The sequence below is a fragment of the Oncorhynchus gorbuscha genome, linkage group LG04, assembly GCF_021184085.1.
Source record: "Oncorhynchus gorbuscha isolate QuinsamMale2020 ecotype Even-year linkage group LG04, OgorEven_v1.0, whole genome shotgun sequence".
Lineage (NCBI taxonomy): Eukaryota > Metazoa > Chordata > Actinopteri > Salmoniformes > Salmonidae > Oncorhynchus > Oncorhynchus gorbuscha.
The window spans coordinates 13,020,040-13,040,039 of NC_060176.1; positions in this window are offsets into that span (position 1 = coordinate 13,020,040).

Genomic DNA, 20,000 nt, shown 5'->3' on the forward strand with positions numbered 1-20,000 from the left:
ACGGAACGACTTGATTAGTGTAGTGTCAACAACGCACCCACTGCCAGCTGGCCTACTTCAGCAGTACTGTATCATTTTAATCATTTTAGTCAATAAGATTCTTGCTACGTAGCTTAACTTTCTGAACATTCGAGACGTGTAGTCCACTTGTCATTCCAATCTCCTTTGCATTAGCGTAGCCTCTTCTGTAGCCTGTCAACTATGTGTCTGTTTATCCCTGTTCTCTCCTCTCTGCACAGACCATACAAACGCTCCCACACCGCGTGGCCGCGGCCACCCTACTCTGGTGGTCCCAGCGCACACGACCCACGTGGAGTTCCAGGTCTCCGGTAGCCTCTGGAACTGCCAATCTGCGGTCAACAAGGCAGAGTTCATCTCAGCCTATGCCTCCCTCCAGTCCCTCGACTTCTTGGCACTGACGGAAACATGGATCACCACAGACAACACTGCTACTCCTACTGCTCTCTCTTCGTCCGCCCACGTGTTCTCGCACACCCCGAGAGCTTCTGGTCAGCGGGGTGGTGGCACCGGGATCCTCATCTCTCCCAAGTGGTCATTCTCTCTTTCTCCCCTTACCCATCTGTCTATCGCCTCCTTTGAATTCCATGCTGTCACAGTTACTAGCCCTTTCAAGCTTAACATCCTTATCATTTATCGCCCTCCAGGTTCCCTCGGAGAGTTCATCAATGAGCTTGATGCCTTGATAAGCTCCTTTCCTGAGGACGGCTCACCTTTCACAGTTCTGGGCGACTTTAACCTCCCCACGTCTACCTTTGACTCTTTCCTCTCTGCCTCCTTCTTTCCACTCCTCTCCTCTTTTGACCTCACCCTCTCACCTTCCCCCCCTACTCACAAGGCAGGCAATACGCTCGACCTCATCTTTACTAGATGCTTTACTAGATCAGTCAGGTTTCAAGACTAGTCATTCAACTGAGACTGCTCTCCTCTGTATCACGGAGGCGCTCCGCACTGCTAAAGCTAACTCTCTCTCCTCTGCTCTCATCCTTCTAGATCTATCGGCTGCCTTCGATACTGTGAACCATCAGATCCTCCTCTCCACCCTCTCCGAGTTGGGCATCTCCGGCGCGGCCCACGCTTGGATTGCGTCCTACCTGACAGGTCGCTCCTACCAGGTGGCGTGGCGAGAATCTGTCTCCTCACCACGCGCTCTCGCCACTGGTGTCCCCCAGGGCTCTGTTCTTGGCCCTCTCCTATTCTCGCTATACACCAAGTCACTTGGCTCTGTCATAACCTCACATGGTCTCTCTTATCATTGCTATGCAGACGACACACAATTAATCTTCTCCTTTCCCCCTTCTGATGACCAGGTGGCGAATCGCATCTCTGCATGTCTGGCAGACATATCAGTGTGGATGACGGATCACCACCTCAAGCTGAACCTCGGCAAGACGGAGCTGCTCTTCCTCCCGGGGAAGGACTGCCCGTTCCATGATCTCGCCATCACGGTTGACAACTCCATTGTGTCCTCCTCCCAGAGCGCCAAGAACCTTGGCGTGATCCTGGACAACACCCTGTCGTTCTCAACCAACATCAAGGCGGTGGCCCGTTCCTGTAGGTTCATGCTCTACAACATCCGCAGAGTACGACCCTGCCTCACACAGGAAGCGGCGCAGGTCCTAATCCAGGCACTTGTCATCTCCCGTCTGGATTACTGCAACTCGCTGTTGGCTGGGCTCCCTGCCTGTGCCATTAAACCCCTTCAACTCATCCAGAACGCCGCAGCCCGTCTGGTGTTCAACCTTCCCAAGTTCTCTCACGTCACCCCGCTCCTCCGTTCTCTCCACTGGCTTCCAGTTGAAGCTCGCATCCGCTACAAGACCATGGTGCTTGCCTACGGAGCTGTGAGGGGAACGGCACCTCAGTACCTCCAGGCTCTGATCAGGCCCTACACCCAAACAAGGGCACTGCGTTCATCCACCTCTGGCCTGCTCGCCTCCCTACCACTGAGGAAGTACAGCTCCCGCTCAGCCCAGTCAAAACTGTTCGCTGCCCTGGCCCCCCAATGGTGGAACAAACTCCCTCACGACGCCAGGACAGCGGAGTCAATCACCACCTTCCGGAGACACCTGAAACCCCACCTCTTTAAGGAATACCTAGGATAGGATAAGTAATCCCTCTCACCCCCCTTAAGTTTTAGATGCACTATTGTAAAGTGACTGTTCCACTGGATGTCATAAGGTGAATGCACCAATTTGTAAGTCGCTCTGGATAAGAGCGTCTGCTAAATGACTTAAATGTAATGTAAATGTAAATGTATATATTAATAAAATTCAAATGCATGTTTATTTTTTTATGGGTCCTGTGATTCATATTGACTGAAATCTAGTATTGGTGATTATATTAAGATATTATACAATATTTTGTTTTTTGTAATACAGAGTACAACATAATTCTGGGAAGAGTTTATAAGAAGTAGTGTTTTACATACTTCAGAAACCAGTTGAACCTGAACTATTTGCAGAACGTAAGGCAACACAGGGTTTCAACTATCCTACTGGACTCCTAAATACAGGATATAATTCCTCCATTCCTTTGAACTCAGTCACTACTATACAGTAGATGGGGAAGTGTATTTCTAGTGATATAATATGTAACCATTGTATCTTGTTATTAACCATATCTTCTTTACAGTTCAGGTGCTGAGATATACATCAGCTCTACAGACTCGATCTGGTTCATTGAACATTATTGAGAACTGAAATGAAAATCGTCAACAACCCAGAGATCTTGAGGTAAGTGAAGCTTCTAGCTATTATCATTTACATATATAAAATCTAATAAAAAATATATTCACTTGATTTTATAAAACTATTTTCCTGGAATAATCATAATTATCATCATAATAACCTAAGGGATTATGACTACTTTGCAGGGACTTCACACTGAACGGTGACCATCCTCCAAGATTGAAAGAGACGATCTGTAGACACAGCTATAAGAATATTGTAAAGATAAATACACAACTCAGAGGATGAGAGGACAAGAGCACTAGATTACTAATGGTCAATAGTGAATTGTAAATAGGAGTTGGGTTTCAGTTCAACATCTTTTAAGGATCTGTGGAATGTCACTCCAGAATTCACGTGTACTACGTGTGCCACTTTTTCATTGGTCTGTACATTGAGTCGGGGGCAGGATACTTGTTATTGGCCAAGTTGTACTGCAAGGACTTCTGATTGGTCAACCCCAGGCTAGGGTGGGGGGTTATAAATGGCATCCTGTTCCTTTGTTTGGTGGTGAAAAGCTGAGGACAGGGGAGACTGAACATCTGAACATCTACCTCCCAGCATAACATCTTGATTTGTCCTCTATGAATAAACCCATTTTTCTCCCCCTGATATATTCGGAGTTTGTATTATTGAAGAATAACATAACTTGCTAACACAGCATAGTGATCAACCCAGCGCCACCTGCAAAGTACCTGTTTTAGACCAAGTGGAAGGACATGGATGGGAGGGATGGAGTCAGGAAATGGACCATAGGAAAACACAACCCCTGCCAGAGGAACAAGACCCTGCTGATCCTAAGAGAGGTCGGGGCAGGGAAGAACACACGAGTCAACGCTATGGTCAACTTCGCCATCTGAGTTAAGTTGGAGAATACTGCCAGGTTCAAATCACAGAGCGTTTCAAAGACAGAGAGACGTGCTGGGCTCACAATCCTAGAACCAATTCTCTGACAGCCTCTCACCATCTTTGATACACCTGGGATAGAGGACAGAGATGGACTCAGACCTTTGATAAAGAAACTAAGAATGCTGCAGGAAGAGGAGAGAGTGGACGACATCGATGCAGTCTGCCACGTGGTGAAGGCAACGCAGAATCGTCTGACAGATCATCATAGAAACATCTCTGACGCGTTCCTGTCACTCTTAGACAGTAACCTTTACCATATGTTAATCAATCCTTAATTATTGTGTCATAATTTTCCAAGTCACATACTGCATGTTAGAAAACATGCATCACCTGAACCCACAACTAAAAATATGATCTATTTTCAAGGCCCAATGCAGCCGTTTTTATATCAATATCAAATCATATCTGAGTAACAATTACTGACCTTACTGTAATAGATTTCCATAAAAATGAGCAAAACCTGCTTTTTTGCTGTCTGGAAGTTGTCTGATTAGGGAGGGGAAAACTGACAACGACCTGTTATTGGCAGTGGCTCTGTGTTCCGGCCCGTCGTTCGGTTATCCCGGCTAGTGGGCCTAGGCAGTAACTTGGCAGACATTAATAACGCACAACACTCAGGCAATACATCATAACATTTCCTCCCCAAACGAGCAGCATTGGGGCTCTACTGCTTCCTAAGTGTCAAAGGAAATGAAATGAAAAATAATGTAATAAAAACATAAAAGTATACAAAATGTGTCTACCACACCTTAATCATCTAATTTGGACCATGTTCTTTATATGTCCAAGGTCTTGGCTAAATGACTCTATCATGGCATTGTCTCTAATGTTGGGAGAATGGAGCGGTTTGTAATCTGTGTTGATTTCCAAGAGAGTAAAGTCACCTACGTGACCCAGTGGGTCCTCTATCGGAATGGGAGAGGAATCATCTGTTGCAAAGCTGCTTATCTTGTGCATCTCCATATCCAGGTCTGTAGACAAAACCTGCGGGCTTGTGTCTAGAACGAGCGGTTCCTGGACGGGGATTTGAGTGGGGAAGGGGGTATTGGAAATGTTTGCTTCCTCTCGAATTGCATGAGTTTCGGCGGACTTGGTTACCAACGATTTTACGCATCGTCAAGATGACTTATCCTTATCCTTATCCTTGTCCTCTTTCTCAGATTTCCTCCGATGCACTACATCTCTTATCAGAGCTTCTAGATAATTTTGGTTAGCGTTTAGATCATTGTTGAACACGTTGTTGCCCTTGTTACGCTTGTTACCCTTAGGTCCTGACCCTTTGTGAGAGTTAGGCGCAGGGGCATATTGGCTAGGTTGATCTCTACAGGACCTGTTAGATTGGTGATGTTCATTGTAGCTATGTTACGACGGTGGTTGTCGAGGTGGTGGTTACTTGGTGATAGTAGGCTTGTGGATGTTCATTTCGAGCTTGTCTGATATAGCCAACGAGCGATCCTGTTTGCGAGTCGCAGAACCACTGTGGCAAGTTTAGCATAGTCGTTTTGCACGTGTTGCTCTTGTAGACTGATGAACCTTGTCACGTGTCTGTTGGATGTTCGCTTCCAAAGGTTAGAGCCTTTCTGCATTTGTAGCATTTGGGTAGCCATCCAAGGTGTCCTCTATGTCTGCTAAGAATGTCTCAGTGTCGTTTGGCTTTCCTGGAACTGGGTCAAAGAAGCAGGCGTTTTTGACGATTTTGTCAAGGCGATCCCCGCCAAGTGCGACGGGAGCACCTGCACTCTCCCGTGAGGAATTGTGGGCCGAAAAGTCAAGCTGTTGTTGTGTTTGCGAGGAGGCCATTCCCTCGGCCTCTGAGCTCCGGATGTGAGCTAGGTTGCTTGGTTTGGTTGTCCTGCGATAGCGCGTGGCTGTTCTGGAGTTCCTCCAGATGATACCTACCTGGAAGTTGAGAGTGTTTATTTTAGACACGTAGGTGTCGCCCTTGCTCCGCTTGGCCTCATACTTATCTGTCAATGTTTGCAGTGAGAGGTCTCGAGTGTGGACTGAGAGATCCAGTGATGCAATGTCCTCCTTTTGTTTAGAGGTCACCTTTTCCAACTTTCTCACCTGGTCTTTCTCATCCTTCATTAAATCAGTGATTTCAATGTGTTCTGCTGTTTTGTCCTCCAACATTGGTCATTGTGTTCATTAACTGATCGTCTTTGGTCTGCAGCTTTTGGAATAGAGCATTATTGCTTTGAGTGGTTTCATTCACAACCGTGAATTTTGCCCCGGTTTCTAGCTAGCTCGTCAGATTCATCTAGTTTTGCGTGGACTTCATCGTATTTAGTTTTGGCTAAAACGAGTTGTTCCTTTAGAATACGGACTTGGTCAAGAGTTTGTTCGTGTTCTTTGTTATCAGTGTTAGACAGATCTTCCAATGTATTTGTCCTCACACACAGTTCCTCGGCTAGCAGTAGATTTTCCTTCTCGACTTTCGATGCCAGCTCCCTGGTTCTCTCCACCTGTGCCTTGAATTCCCCAGCTTCCTGCTCGTGCCTCTGCTGGGCACTGAGGTACTGGTGCACTGTTCATATCTGCTGGTGGGCATAGTTGAGGGCTAAACTGGAGAGAACCTTTACCAGGCCTCCGCCTGATGGTCTATTTTGAAGAGCATCTGTTGCAATGTCTGCATTTTTCTCGCTTATGGCATCAAAATCTAACATTTCCAGCCCCTCGGCATAGTAAGGATTTGCATCGTTGCTGAGGTCAGCGATCAATCTTTCCGTGGGTGAAGGTCCACTGATTAGAGGGGAAATGGGTGGAGACCCATTTGAAGGATTTCTCATTGTTACGATTATCAGTTATTTCAATTTACATAATGTTTGGGTTTTTGAGTTGGAGGCTGCAAACACTTTTTAACTCAGTTTGTAAACGTCAAAGAATCATCAAGACTGGGTCAGTAATGTGAATTGGTTATTACTGAACTTGCCAAAACAGATTTAATTTATCAAATCAATTTTAATGATAAATCTAACCTGTATAGACTATTTGGGAATTTTAACTTTAATTCACCTGAAAGAGTTGCTATCTCTATGTTAACGTTGAAAAGTTGAATTACTATGGTTAGAACACATTAGTTTGCGTATTATTCCAATAATCAACCTGGAAAGGTTGTGTAGCAATTTAATGTATGTATTAAATTAAACGAGCCAATGATATCCAATCAGTTGAGACTGGTTAGATATCGTAAAGCATAACCTGAATCATTTAAAATAATTACTGGCGATTCTTCACCACTGGAGGTCACTGTTAACACAAGCTAAAATCGACCAGGTACCAGTGAAGGTAGAATTTCACAATGCTGTAAAAAGGTCTCCCTAAACACCATTAAGCTGGTAAAACAGATTTAATTAATTAATTAATTTGAATGATTAGTCAGCCCCGTATAGGCTACATGAATTAGCTTTAATTAACCTGAAATAGTTGCTATATCTAAGTTAATGTGGAACAGTTTAACCATGTCTCATTGGTTAGAACACATTAGTTTGTGTATTATTCCAACAACCAACTTGGAAAGGTAGTGTATCAATTTAATGTATGTATAAAATTGAAAGACAATATTATCCAATCAGTTGAGACTAGTTTTATATCCTACAGCATAACCTGAATTATTTCACGAAAAATGACTGGCGATTTTTCGCCAGAGGTTACTGATAGCGCAAGCTGAGATCTCACAGGATTCCCTCCTGGCGCGGAAATTCACTATATACAAAGAGGTAAACAAAAATGGCTGCTCCCCTTTGTTAGCTTAGCATCTGGCGCAATGCTTTCTTGCACGGTGTTTCCACCTCGCCGCACAAGGGAAGTTCCCTCCAACAAGGGATCGGGTTTACTAGGTGACGTCTCACGTTCAACTCTTATACTCTTCACATTACCTAACGCGAGAGGTTAGGTCAAACGAATATACCTGCTCTAATTTCGGTAATGGCTGGCTCATATGTCCTTTGCTCTAGGAATTCCTTATGACCGAGTCAGGTCGCTCCTGAAAGCGATCGACAGACATAACACAAAATTGGGCCCGACTAGTATTATTCCAGAATGCCTGCATCGGCCGGTACATATGCCCTGGCTCGTAGCATTCAGTAGACCCCCCTACACACTGGCTTTCGTCAGAAATACCACAGGGGTGGTTCTCTCCAGACCAGTATCTGGGTGAAATTGAACGTCACACACACAAGCTTCTCTCCCGCACTAGTCCTGCCTATAGCTATTAATGGTATATATGTATCTTGCAACACAATTGGTATGGAATTAACCCAACAGTGCGCCCTAGTCCTATCTTAGATTCCTCACCAGGGGGCGCCAATATGTCATCACACTAACTAATACAACGTCACGACACTGCCCATACCATAACCATGGGGCACTCTGTTCACAATGTTGACATCAGCAATCTACTCGCCCACATGACACCATCTGCCCGGTACAGTTGAAAGAGCACACTTTTCCAGCGTGCCAGTGGCCATCGAATGTGAGCATTTGTCCACTGAAATCGGTTACAATGCCGAACTGCAGTCAGGTCAAGACCCTGGTGAGGACAACAAGCACGCAGATGAGCTTCCCTGTGAAAGATTCTGACCGTTGGTAACGCTATCCGGTTGTGCAAACCCACAGTTTCATCAGTTGTCCAGGTGACTAGTCTCAGACCATCCCGCAGGTGAAGAAGCCGGATGTGGCTTGCATGACTTGCATGGTTACACGTGGTCTGCGGTTGTGAGGCGGGTTGGAGGCGGCTTATTATAGCAAAATGAACATTTAATTATTTTGGCAACAGCTTTGGTGGACATTCCTGCAGTCAGAATGCCAATTGCACGCTCCCTCAAAACCTGAAACATCTGTGGCATTATGTTGCGTGACAGAACTGCACATTTTAGAGTGGACTTTAATTCTCCCCATGCACCTGTGTAATGATCATGCTGTTTAATCAGCTTCTTGATATGCCACACCTGACAGGTGGATGGATTATCTTGGCAAAGGAAAAATGCTTACTAATAGGGATGGAAACCATACATCCTGAGGCTGCATTTATTGTAGCTGGTGATTTTAACAAAGCAAATCTGAGAACAAGTCTACCTAAATTCTTCCAGCATATTGATTGCACTATGCGCATGCGCAACACCCTCGACCACTGCTACTCTAACTTACGCAATGCATACAAAGCCCTCCCCCACCCTCTCTTTGGCAAATCAGACCACGACGCCATCTTGCTCCTTTCGTCTTAAAGGCAAAAACTCAAACAGGATGTACCAGAGACAAGAACCATTCAACGCTGGTCCGACCAATCAGAAGCCACGCGAACAACCCAACCAAGCCGCACTGCTTCTTAACACAGCCCGCATCCAACTCGGAAGCCAGCCGCAGGAAACACCCTGCACCTGGCAACCTTGGTTAGCGCGCACTGCGGAGTCGCTAGAGTGCGATGGGACAAGGACATCCCGGCCGGCCAAACCCCCCCCCAACACGGACAATTGGGCCAATTGTGCGCCGCCTCATGGATCTCCCGGTGGCGGACGGCTGCGACACAGCCCGGTCTCGAACATGGATCTCTGTGATGCAGTGCCTTAGAACGCTGCACCACTCGGGAGGCCCTTGTTTTTTTTACAACACAACTATACAAATAATATAGACCCCTGCACTCCTCTTCAATCATCCTTCTGTTCTCCTCATGCATCTTCCCCTCCATAACGGAAGATCTGTGAGGAAGACCCATTTCATCCCTGTGGCTGCTAAAATATTAATCAAAACACAGAGGACCACGCGGCACAGAGCGGCGGGCTCTCAAGATGCATGTCTTCTAATGGTAAAACATGGGGGGGACAGAGAGGGAAGAGAGCAGCTTCTAATAGCCTGGGAGATGGGGAGGAGAGAAGCTTCTAATAGCCTGGGAGATGGGGAGGAGAGCAGATTCTAATAGCATGGGAGATGGGGAGGAGAGCAGATTCTAATAGACTCGGAGATGTGGAGGAGAGCAACTTCTAATAGCCTGGGAGATGAGAGGAGAGCAGCTTCTAATAGCCTGGGAGATAGGGAGGAGAGCAGCTTCTAATAGCCTGGGAGATGGGGAGGAGAGGGGGAGGTTCCAGGGGGAACAGTGGCTGTCACGAGGGCCAAAGAGAACGAGCCGGAGAAAGATAGAGAGATAGGAAGAAAGAGATGGAGTCGGGAGATGGGAAAGAGGGGGAGGCTGGAGAACTGATGGGATTCATAGACTATGGGGAGAGAGGTTTTGGAGGAGAGAGGGAGAGACAGGAAGCTATGAGAGGGAAACAAATCCTACATTTGGGAGATCAAAGAAGCATCAACACCACAGCTCGCTACTCCTTGTGTTTCTGTGTGTTTAGTAGCCATGTAGGAACTGATATCATGCATAATAGATAACAGACCATACAAATTGCGAAATTAGCAGATTTTGTTTTCTCCGCTCACTGGCAATTCCCAAACTGCCCCATGCCAAATGTTTGCGAACTTGACTCTGTTTTTATGTTTAGCGTTCATGTGTGTGTGTGTGTATGATAGAGAAAGAGAGAGAGATGGTGAGAGCAAGAGGAAAACTAGCTCTGAAATACCACATCCACTGCAAGTATTTATCTGCTATCTCTGTTAATAATAATAATAATAATTAATTTAATTTGTAAAGTGTTTTTTTCACACCCAAGCCACTAAACAACATCTTATGAATTTGAACTACCACTAATACCCGTTATTTGTAGGTTTGTCCTAACGAACCTAAAAAAAAATCATTATATGACCGATACATTGTATGAATTGTACCCGCGTAAGGCCTTCCTCTCAGGGCCTGAGACGAGCTAAGCTGTAGGTCTGGCAGAGAAGCACAGACAGTACAGTAGAGCTAAACAACTGGAGCCTCCGTGTTAGCGACACGCTAATCATTTTGCTCGGCTCTGCTCGAGCGAGAGGAGGCTAAAAGGGTTATTTCTTCTATTTTCCACCCTTGCCCACACAGGCAGTGTTCCAGGGTGAACGCGCCACTGGGACAGTTGTCATATTTTATAGGAGAAGATGAGAAGCGTGTCGGCTCACCAGATGCCGTGAAATTGAAGCACTCCCATCACACAGGATGTGTGTGTGGCAGGTGAAAGCTCTCTATGATACTCACAAGTGTACTAGCTTCACTAGTAAAGACTTGTCCAAACAGTTTGATGCTGGAAAAAATCAGGAGTGACTTGCATATACAAATAATGTATGACTGTCCTCTCAAATGAAATGCCTTGCCAATAATCATCTCTTATAAGTGGTAGAGCCAAAACATATAGGCAAGATATCCCATCTATTCCACGGACCGTCATAGTAAAGACATCCAAACCTACAGTATTTGCCTCTATACATCATCTGAGTTGTCCGGATGACAGTTGGCCTTGTGTTCCAGTGTTCCTGTGTTCCAGTGTAGGGTAATTAGGAGGACATGCCTCGCCCTGGGTGAACACCAGCAGGTGTTCCTCGCCACTCACCCTTCCATAACCCCCTCATCCACTTCACCCTCCTCAGCCCTCCTCTCCCCCTCTCACCCGGACGCCTCCGGGGAGACTCTGATGTTTTGTGAGGGTGACACGTACCAGTGACCTCTGTCTACATGGCCGTGTCGATAATGAGATGCAACAGGCGCTTCATTGTATTTAAATGAGGTAGCTCGTGACAGCAATGATAAAGAGATGCCACTGCAGGCAGAGTGATGGACAAACACAGCCAATTGACAAAATATAGAAATTTGGAAAACCGGTTTTGCAATACATCGAGTACAGTTAAAGTCGGAAGTTTGCATACACCTCAGCCAAATACATTTAAAGTCGGTTTTTCAGAATTCATGACATTTAATCCTAGTGAAAATTCCCTGTCCTAGGTCAGTTAGGATCACTACTTTATTTTAAGAATGTGAAATGTCAGAATAATAGTAGAGAGAATGATTTATTTCAGCTTTTATTTCTTTCATCACATTCCAAATGGGTCAGAAGTTTACATACACTCAATTAGTATTTGGTAGCGTTGCCTTTAAATGGTTTATTTGGGTTAAATGTTTCAGGTAGCCTTCCACAAGCTTCCCATAATAAGTTGGGTGAATTTTGGCCCATTCCTCCTGACAGAGCTGGTGTAACTGAGTCGGGTTTGTAGGCCTCCTTGCTCGCACATGCTTTTTCAGTTCTGCTCACACATTTTCTATAGGATTGAGGTCAGGGCTTTGTGATGGCCACTCCAATACCTTGACTTTATTGTCCTTAAGCCATTTTGCCACAACTTTGGAAGTATTCTTGGGGTCATTGTCCAAGCCTCCCCCTTTTCCTCCAAACATAACGATGGTCATTATGGCCAAACAGTTCTATTTCTGTTTCATCAGACCCCATGTGCAGTTGCAAACTATTGTCGGGCGTTTTCATGGCGGTTTTGGAGCAGTGGCTTCTTCCTTGCTGAGAGGCCTATCAGGATATGTCGATATAGGACTGGTCTTTCTGTGGATATACATACTTTTGTACCTGTTTCCTCCAGCATCTTCACAGGGTCCTTTGCTGTTGTACTGGGATTGATTTGCACTTTTTGCACCAAAGTACATTCATCTCTAGGAGACAGAACGCATCTCCTTCCTGAGCGGTATGATGGCTGCGTTGTCCCATGGTGTTTATACTTGCGTACTATTGTTTGTACAGATGAACGCGGTGCCTTCAGGCATTTGGAAATTGCTCCTAAGGATGAACCAGACTTGTGGAGGTGTACAATTATTTTTCTTAGGTCTTGGCTGATTTGTTTTGATTTTCCCATGATGTCAAGCAGAGGCACTAAGTTTGAAGGTAGGCCTTGAAATACATCCACAGGTACACCTCCAATTGACTCAAATGATGTCAATTATCGAATTGCTATGCTTTATCTTGGCCAGGTCACAGTTGCAAATGAGAACTTGTTCTCAACTAGCCTACCTGGTTAAATAAAGGTGAAATAAATAAAATAAAATAAAAAATAAATTAGACTATCAGAAACTTCTAAAGAATTTTCCAACCTGTTTAATTAAAGGCACAGTCAACTTCGTGTATGTAAACCTCTGACCCACTGGAATTGTGATACGGTTAAAAGTGAAATAATCTTTCTGTAAACAATTGTTGGAAAAATGACTTGTGTCATGCACAAAGTAGATGTCCTAACAGACTTGGCAAAATTATAATTTGTTAACAAGATATTTGTGGAGTGGTTGAAAAACGAGTTTTAATGACTCAAACCTAAGCGTATGTAAACTTCCCACTTCAACTGTATATGGTCACAGGATATATAACAGAATAATAGAGTTTGATTGAAGTTAGTTCTGAAACACAACAATAAACAAGGAAGACAATTTAAAAGTTTGTCCATACTGAAGTTAAACACCAAAAGAAAGAGAGGCCATCCCTCATTCTCTTCCTCCCTGTCTCCAGAGAGGGATGACCAGGGGTTAACCAGGCCTGTCCCAAGCAAGGTGCTTTAACTATTGTGTTGCTTTGCTTAATGTAAACCGATAAAGCTGGCTAACCTTGTGGGCCCGATCAATGCTTATTTAGAATACCATTGATTAACAGTTCTGATTATTGATCATGCCATGCCGCTCGAGCGATGCCGATGGCTCTGATAAGAGGTTACCCTGGAGCAGATAGGCCTGTCCACCCTGGAAGAGACAGGGCTGCATGCTGCAGACGTCAGGACACACACACACACACACACACACACACACACACACACACACACACACACACACACACACACACACACACACACACACACACACACACACACACACACACACACACACACACACACACACACACACACACACACACACACACACACACACACACACACACACACACACACACACACACACACACACACACACACATGATGGGATGGACCTTCATTTATCTGCACTGGATTCTGCAAAGGAGCTTATTATGTGACTTGTTAAGCATATCTTTAATTGTGAACTTTAAAAAATTTTTTAATACATTTTAATTCAGGCTGTAACAACAAAATGTGGACAATTTCAAGGGGTGTGAATACTTTCAGAAGGCACTGTATGGTGTGCTGAGTGTGTGTACACACAAAGACACACACACACACACACACACACACACACACACACACACACACACACACACACACACACACACACACACACACACACACACACACACACACACACACACACACACACACACACACACACACACACACACACACACACACACACACACACACACACAGAGACACACACACAAACCTCCAATCACACATACACGGTAAAGAGAGGGAAGACACCGCAGCTCTGTGTTGACACGGGGTAATGTCCTCTCATCTAAGACCCAACATTTAAATTAACACGCCATCTGTTCCTGCCGTGTGCCCACCGGCCATTTTGAAATTCCGTCACAGCGGATGTGCACTTTTTTGCTTCCAACATGCAGCTTCTCCTAGACATCGTCTGCCGTGTCTTACTTTTTAATTATCAGGGGTGTACTAATGTTTTGGACTAGACATCATCTTACCTTACAGTACACCTATCAAATCCATGATTGTTAACACATCAACCAATATGATTGATATGAATTTACATGATTGGAAATAGCTCCATCCTGTGTCAATGACAAGCACCATACAAATCTGAATACAATATGGCCACAAAGATAGTCATGAGAGAAACCACTGAAGATGAGCTTTACTACAGGGTGAATGTTGAAAATTATATTAGAATACAGGTGTCTAATGCTGCATCTTGACAAAAGGTTCATTGTATTTATCTAAGCTGTCCAATCGGCATTGAGAAGATGAGCCCTGTCCCTGAGGTCACTTCCTGCGTCGTAAAGTGTGATGATAAAAGGGTTTACAACATGGCCGTTATTAAAGAAAGAGTGAGTCAAAGCCATCAATAACCCAGCTTTCAGGGATTACCATTAGCAACGCCAATGCTCTAAGAGTGGAGCCAGGAGTTAGATTTTTACGGTGGGGGCAGAGAGGTTTAAATGCATTTAAAAAGAGGAAACGATAAACAATATGTGCGTACAGTTGCTTCAATATGAAGGACGTGGTTTATTTAAGACCACACAGTTCAGTCAATACACAGCACCCATGTACAGGATGATGTACCTGTAGTTATGCATAAGATGTGTTGTGTTCCAAACCCAGGTGTTTCTGGATGGTTTACAATTGCACAGCACCTCAATGAGGTCAGATTAGAATAACACAATAACACTTAGATTCTGTCATTCATAACAATATAATATAATGATCACTTTGAATCTATATTCTAAGCTGTTAGTCGACAGAACAACCTTCACCATTCCCTGTCACAAAGTACAATGTTGCTGGCTTTATATGCATAAGTAAGTACCTGTAGAGGTGCCAAGTAAAGGATGTTTGCCAGCCTAACGGATGAAAGAGCCATTGTGCTGAGCTGTGGTTGCTGGGTGATGGGGATGGCCCCCTTGTCTTATTGTTAGGTCAGCAGTGCTAGGCTAGCCGCTGTCACCCAGCCAGTGGTGAGCTGTGCACTTTGCATAGGGAAAGGCAGAGGGGCTCTTCTCTCTTCCGTAATGAGCCGCTATGTCTGGGTATCATGTGAGATATCTGAGCTAGCGCTTACTGTTCCATCCATGGCCAAGGTCAAAGACTTGCTCACCCCACACCCACCACCCCATCCCCCTGCTGCCCTCCACACCCCCATCCCTCCACCACCCCATCCCCCTGCCGCCCTCCACACCCCTATCCCTCCACCACCCCATCCCCATCCATCACCCTAACATAGACCGCCAGCTAGGTTCACATCCTACCCCCTCTCTCTGCAAGACCTGATATGATTTTTGTCTGACCATTTTCTATGAATGTATGTCATGTTTGCTTGTTTGATTGAATTTCTTTATTTGCTAAATGCACAGCACTGGTCGTCAGTGACAAATGCTGTCAGTTCCGAAGATATTAGATAATAAATGAACTACCAATAGACCCGATCAAGATGAGTTGTTATGTGTATTATCAGATAAGTGACAGGGAGTGGAAGGATGAAATGAAGACCATTCACAAACTCAGTCATTGAGGCTGGACAGGGAAATGGACGTTGATCATCTTTCACTTCACTGAAAACAGCGGAGAAGGATTGCAAGCAGGTCATATTCTGGAGATGGTCCAGTCAAATACATCTTTAAAACTCAGTCAGGTCTAATGGCTGTGGTGTAACATAAGACACTATTTATCCCGCGCAATAATGTGCACATTTTGCTTTGTTAGCGAATAAGCATTTGTTACAAACATGTCAAAAGTGGGATATGCATTAACAGTTTGATTGAGACAATGAATTAAGAGTTCGGGGCCTTGGAACATGGCTGCCCATACACCACCACATTACCGGTCCAGTCCCCACAGTAATCAATGGACTTCCCTCTTCCGGATCACATGTCAAATCCATGTTGGACTGTGGGGATGAATAAAAACAATGTGCATGTTAAGAGCCGATGACTCCAGCACTACTCTGGCCATATGAAAAAGGCAGGTCATGTCGCTGACTGATAAGGGCTATAAAAACACAAACTGACCCATCCATCCAATTAGATAGGGAAGTAGAATGGAGCAAATGATCATTAGATGATAACATGAAGTGAGAAGGAATCCAATGCAGCGTCGAGCCATGTGATATTACATATTACATGTGTATACAAGGCCACACCATTCATTTGAAATGTTAGCTATCAATTGAAGTGCAGGCCTCTCTCCCTCTTCAAACTGCATGCACTATCAGACTACCGAGAAGTTCATTGTTTATTTGTTATAGAACCATACTTAATAGATGAAAGCAGTGTGTGAATCAGGGTCCACAGGGCAGAGACATTTAGGAGTGGCATTTTCTGTTTGTCATTCCAGTGACGGCCATGTTGTCTCACACTGTTGACACACGAGTCAGACCATCGGCCTGCAGCAAGGAGGTATGGAGCCCAGTGGGGGACAAATTTCATGATGAAACCTGAAATCAATTTACCTTCAAATACTCATTAATGTCCCACAAATGTGGCTGCAGCAAATAAATGACCCCCGTCCCCACCTTATCCCCAAAGACAGGACATCCCAAGGTATCGACACTTAGCCCAGCACAATAAACTTTATTGACGACCCTTGCCTTGGGCAGTACTAAGCTAGAATAGTAAGGAGTCGGTGGCGGTCATACAGTAGTCCAGTCAGGTCAGTGGGCAAACTCTGGTTTGGATGAAACCAAACGGACAAAGTGGACAACAATAAAAGAAGATGGTCGACACGACAATATTGTGTTTTGTTAGAAAGAGAGAACAATTAAGAAATAGAGAGAGGAAGAGAGAGAGATTATCTGATAAAACAGCACTTTCAATAGTACTGTACATCTTTCCAGTTGAGTGCACTCTCAGTTTCCCCTTTGATTACAATTCAGGGTGAATTACTAAACAGATTAGGAAATTATCAAATCCTTAATGATAAGAGTAAATGAATGCATGATGTAGCATTGAAATGATCACAGACGAATGCACAGAAAAATAAAGATAGAGAAGCAGATGGACAGACAAAAGAAAAGAAGGGATGGATTTCCTGCCATTGGTGATCTATGAACAATCAGCTGTCCATCTTCAGATATGCTGTTAATGACTATTGGCCTCCATTTAAATCCTTACTTCTGTGAATTGCCCCCAATCAATACATTGGCATGTGTTTGATTGAATGTTCATCTATTGTGTTAAAATTAGGCTGGATTAGTTTGATCTTTTTGATCAATGTGTTGATCTTCAAAACAATGGCTAACACTGGGATTCACACATTCCCAAAGACACCATTGATTTGACATTCATCATGATGAGAAAATACAGGCTAGTGCTTTTATCTTGCTATTGAATTATCAAGTAAACACTTGTCACTAATTGATCGTGGGAGAGTGTGAAAACAACAGAAAGTTGGTTCACCTTGAAATCAGCCACCAATCTCAATAATTTTATTATATATTTTTTGATGGTAATAGGTTTGCCCTTTTCCCAGGTTTTCTACATAAATGATCAATAAATCTCAAGCAGTATGAATGATCAGATATCAGAAGAGCGGTGATATAGTGAAGACAGACTACAGTCTCCAAAGGCCAAAGACATACTCTATATACGATAATTAGCACAACTTCATGAGCAACCACCATTTCTCAGAGGTGTAAAAACAAATATGAAGCTGTTGTAGCATCAAAGCAGCAGAGCAAATGGAGGAGCACGAGCAGTGTTGAATTGATCTGTTCTGCATTTGAATGTCATTTCATTATTTAGATTTGAAGGTGGCTCTATTGTGTGGAGAAAGCAGGGGGCAAAGCGTATTATTCTGACAAGTGTGATCTTGTTTTGTCAAAGTGACTCTCGGGGCAGATGGTTTATCCCTGTGTGTGTGTGCGTGTGTGTGTGTGTGTGTGTGTGTGTGTGTGTGTGTGTGTGTGTGTGTGTGTGTGTGTGTGTGTGTGTGTGTGTGTGTGTGTGTGTGTGTGTGTGTGTGTGTGTGTGTGTGTGTGTGTGTGTGTGTGTGTGTTAGATGTGTTTTTTATTCTCAGGGGATTCAAAGGAAGTGCACTCCTCCACAGATTAATTCAGCAACAATAGCATCTCATTCTCTCTGAGCCTAATAGCAGAAAAAAAAATCCTCTTTTATATCCCGTGAAAAATTACAAGGTGATGCCCTGTATCAATTTAGTCAAACTGGTTGTGGAGAGAGAGAGAGAGAGAGAGAGAGAGAGAGAGAGAGAGAGAGAGAGGGAGAGGAGAGAGAGACAGAGAGAGAGAGAGAGAGAGAGAGAGAGTGAGAGAGAGAGAGAGAGAGAGAGTGAGTGTGTGAGAGAGAGTGAGAGAGAGAGGGAGTGGGAGTGTGAGTGTGAGAGAGAGAGCGTGTGCGTGAAAGAGAGAGAGAGGAAGAGAGAGAGAGAGAGAGAGAGAGAGAGAGAGAGAGAGAGAGAGAGAGAGAGAGAGAGAGAGAGAGAGAGAGAGAGAGAGAGAGAGAGACGTTGGGTGTATGATACATATACATGCAATTTAGAATAAGGCTGTAACGTAACAAAATGTGGATAAAGTGAATGGGTCTGAATACTTTCTGAATGCACTGTAGTTACGCACTTGAAGTTTCCCCTAAAGGGTTTAACTCAAGAGCTGAAACCAGAGTAATTGCCATATTGCACACATCAGATAGCTATTATTATGATATTATGGCATAATTTCTCATATGCGATGACAGTATAAAACAGAGGTCAGTATGCTCCTACACTCCATTGAAAGGCTAGAGATATCTGGCCCAGATCAAATGGCTCTGGCTTAGTGAGGGTATCACAGTACAGTGAGTACCAGATGCTAACTCAGACATATCAGGCTTACTGACCGTATGTAGAAACACTCATCCTCTGAGCTGATCTGACTCCAGTACTGCCATGACTAACAATTTGAGGATTACCAGACGTCAGGCTCAGATTAACCGATCTATGATCAGATTCGTACATCACCATTCAGGGAGGTGCGTAGAGAGGAGTGAGTGATAAGATACTATAACATACTGTAACAATATGATAGTGTTCAGTGCAGTACTCAGGAGGCCAGAGCAAGAGAGACCTGGGTTTCATTCCATTGATGTATATTTTACACAGAAACCACTCTTTTTCTATCACAGTCCCATAGCCAATATAGTCCAATTCACTTCTTCTGCTAAATTACAATAATATTTCACTGCAATAATGGTTGTGGCAGAATGCGAGAGAGTTCATTTTATTTACATATTTTAGCAAAATAACTCCCTGGGAATAGGAGAAAGGAAAACAGTACTCCTTGAAATTCCCCTTGGAGTCGAATTGGCAGTGGCTTGATGAAATGAATCCTTTTAATTTGCATCTCATATAATACGTAATATGCACTAATTTTAAGAGCTGAAGGAAAACAAAAGACGGAAGGCTTCTCGGAGTAGTTGCACATAGTCTGGAAGAATTTAACATTGATAGATTGATGCTCATAATGGTATGCAAGTGGAACACTCAAATTCAGAAGGTCTGAATGGAAAAGAGAGAGGCAGAGAGGGAGAGACTGAGAGAGAGAGAGAGAGAGAGAGAGAGAGAGAGAGAGAGAGAGAGAGAGAGAGAGAGAGAGACAGAGAGAGAGAGAGAGAGAGAGAGAGAGAGAGAGAGAGAGAGAGAGAGAGAGAGAGAGAGAGAGAGAGAGAGAGAGAGAGAGAGAGAGAGAGGGAGAGACTGAGAGAGAGAGACAGCGAGAGAGAGAGAGAGAGAGAGAGAGAGAGAGAGAGAGAGAGAGAGAGAGAGAGAGAGAGAGAGAGAGGAGAGAGAGAGAGAGAGAGAGA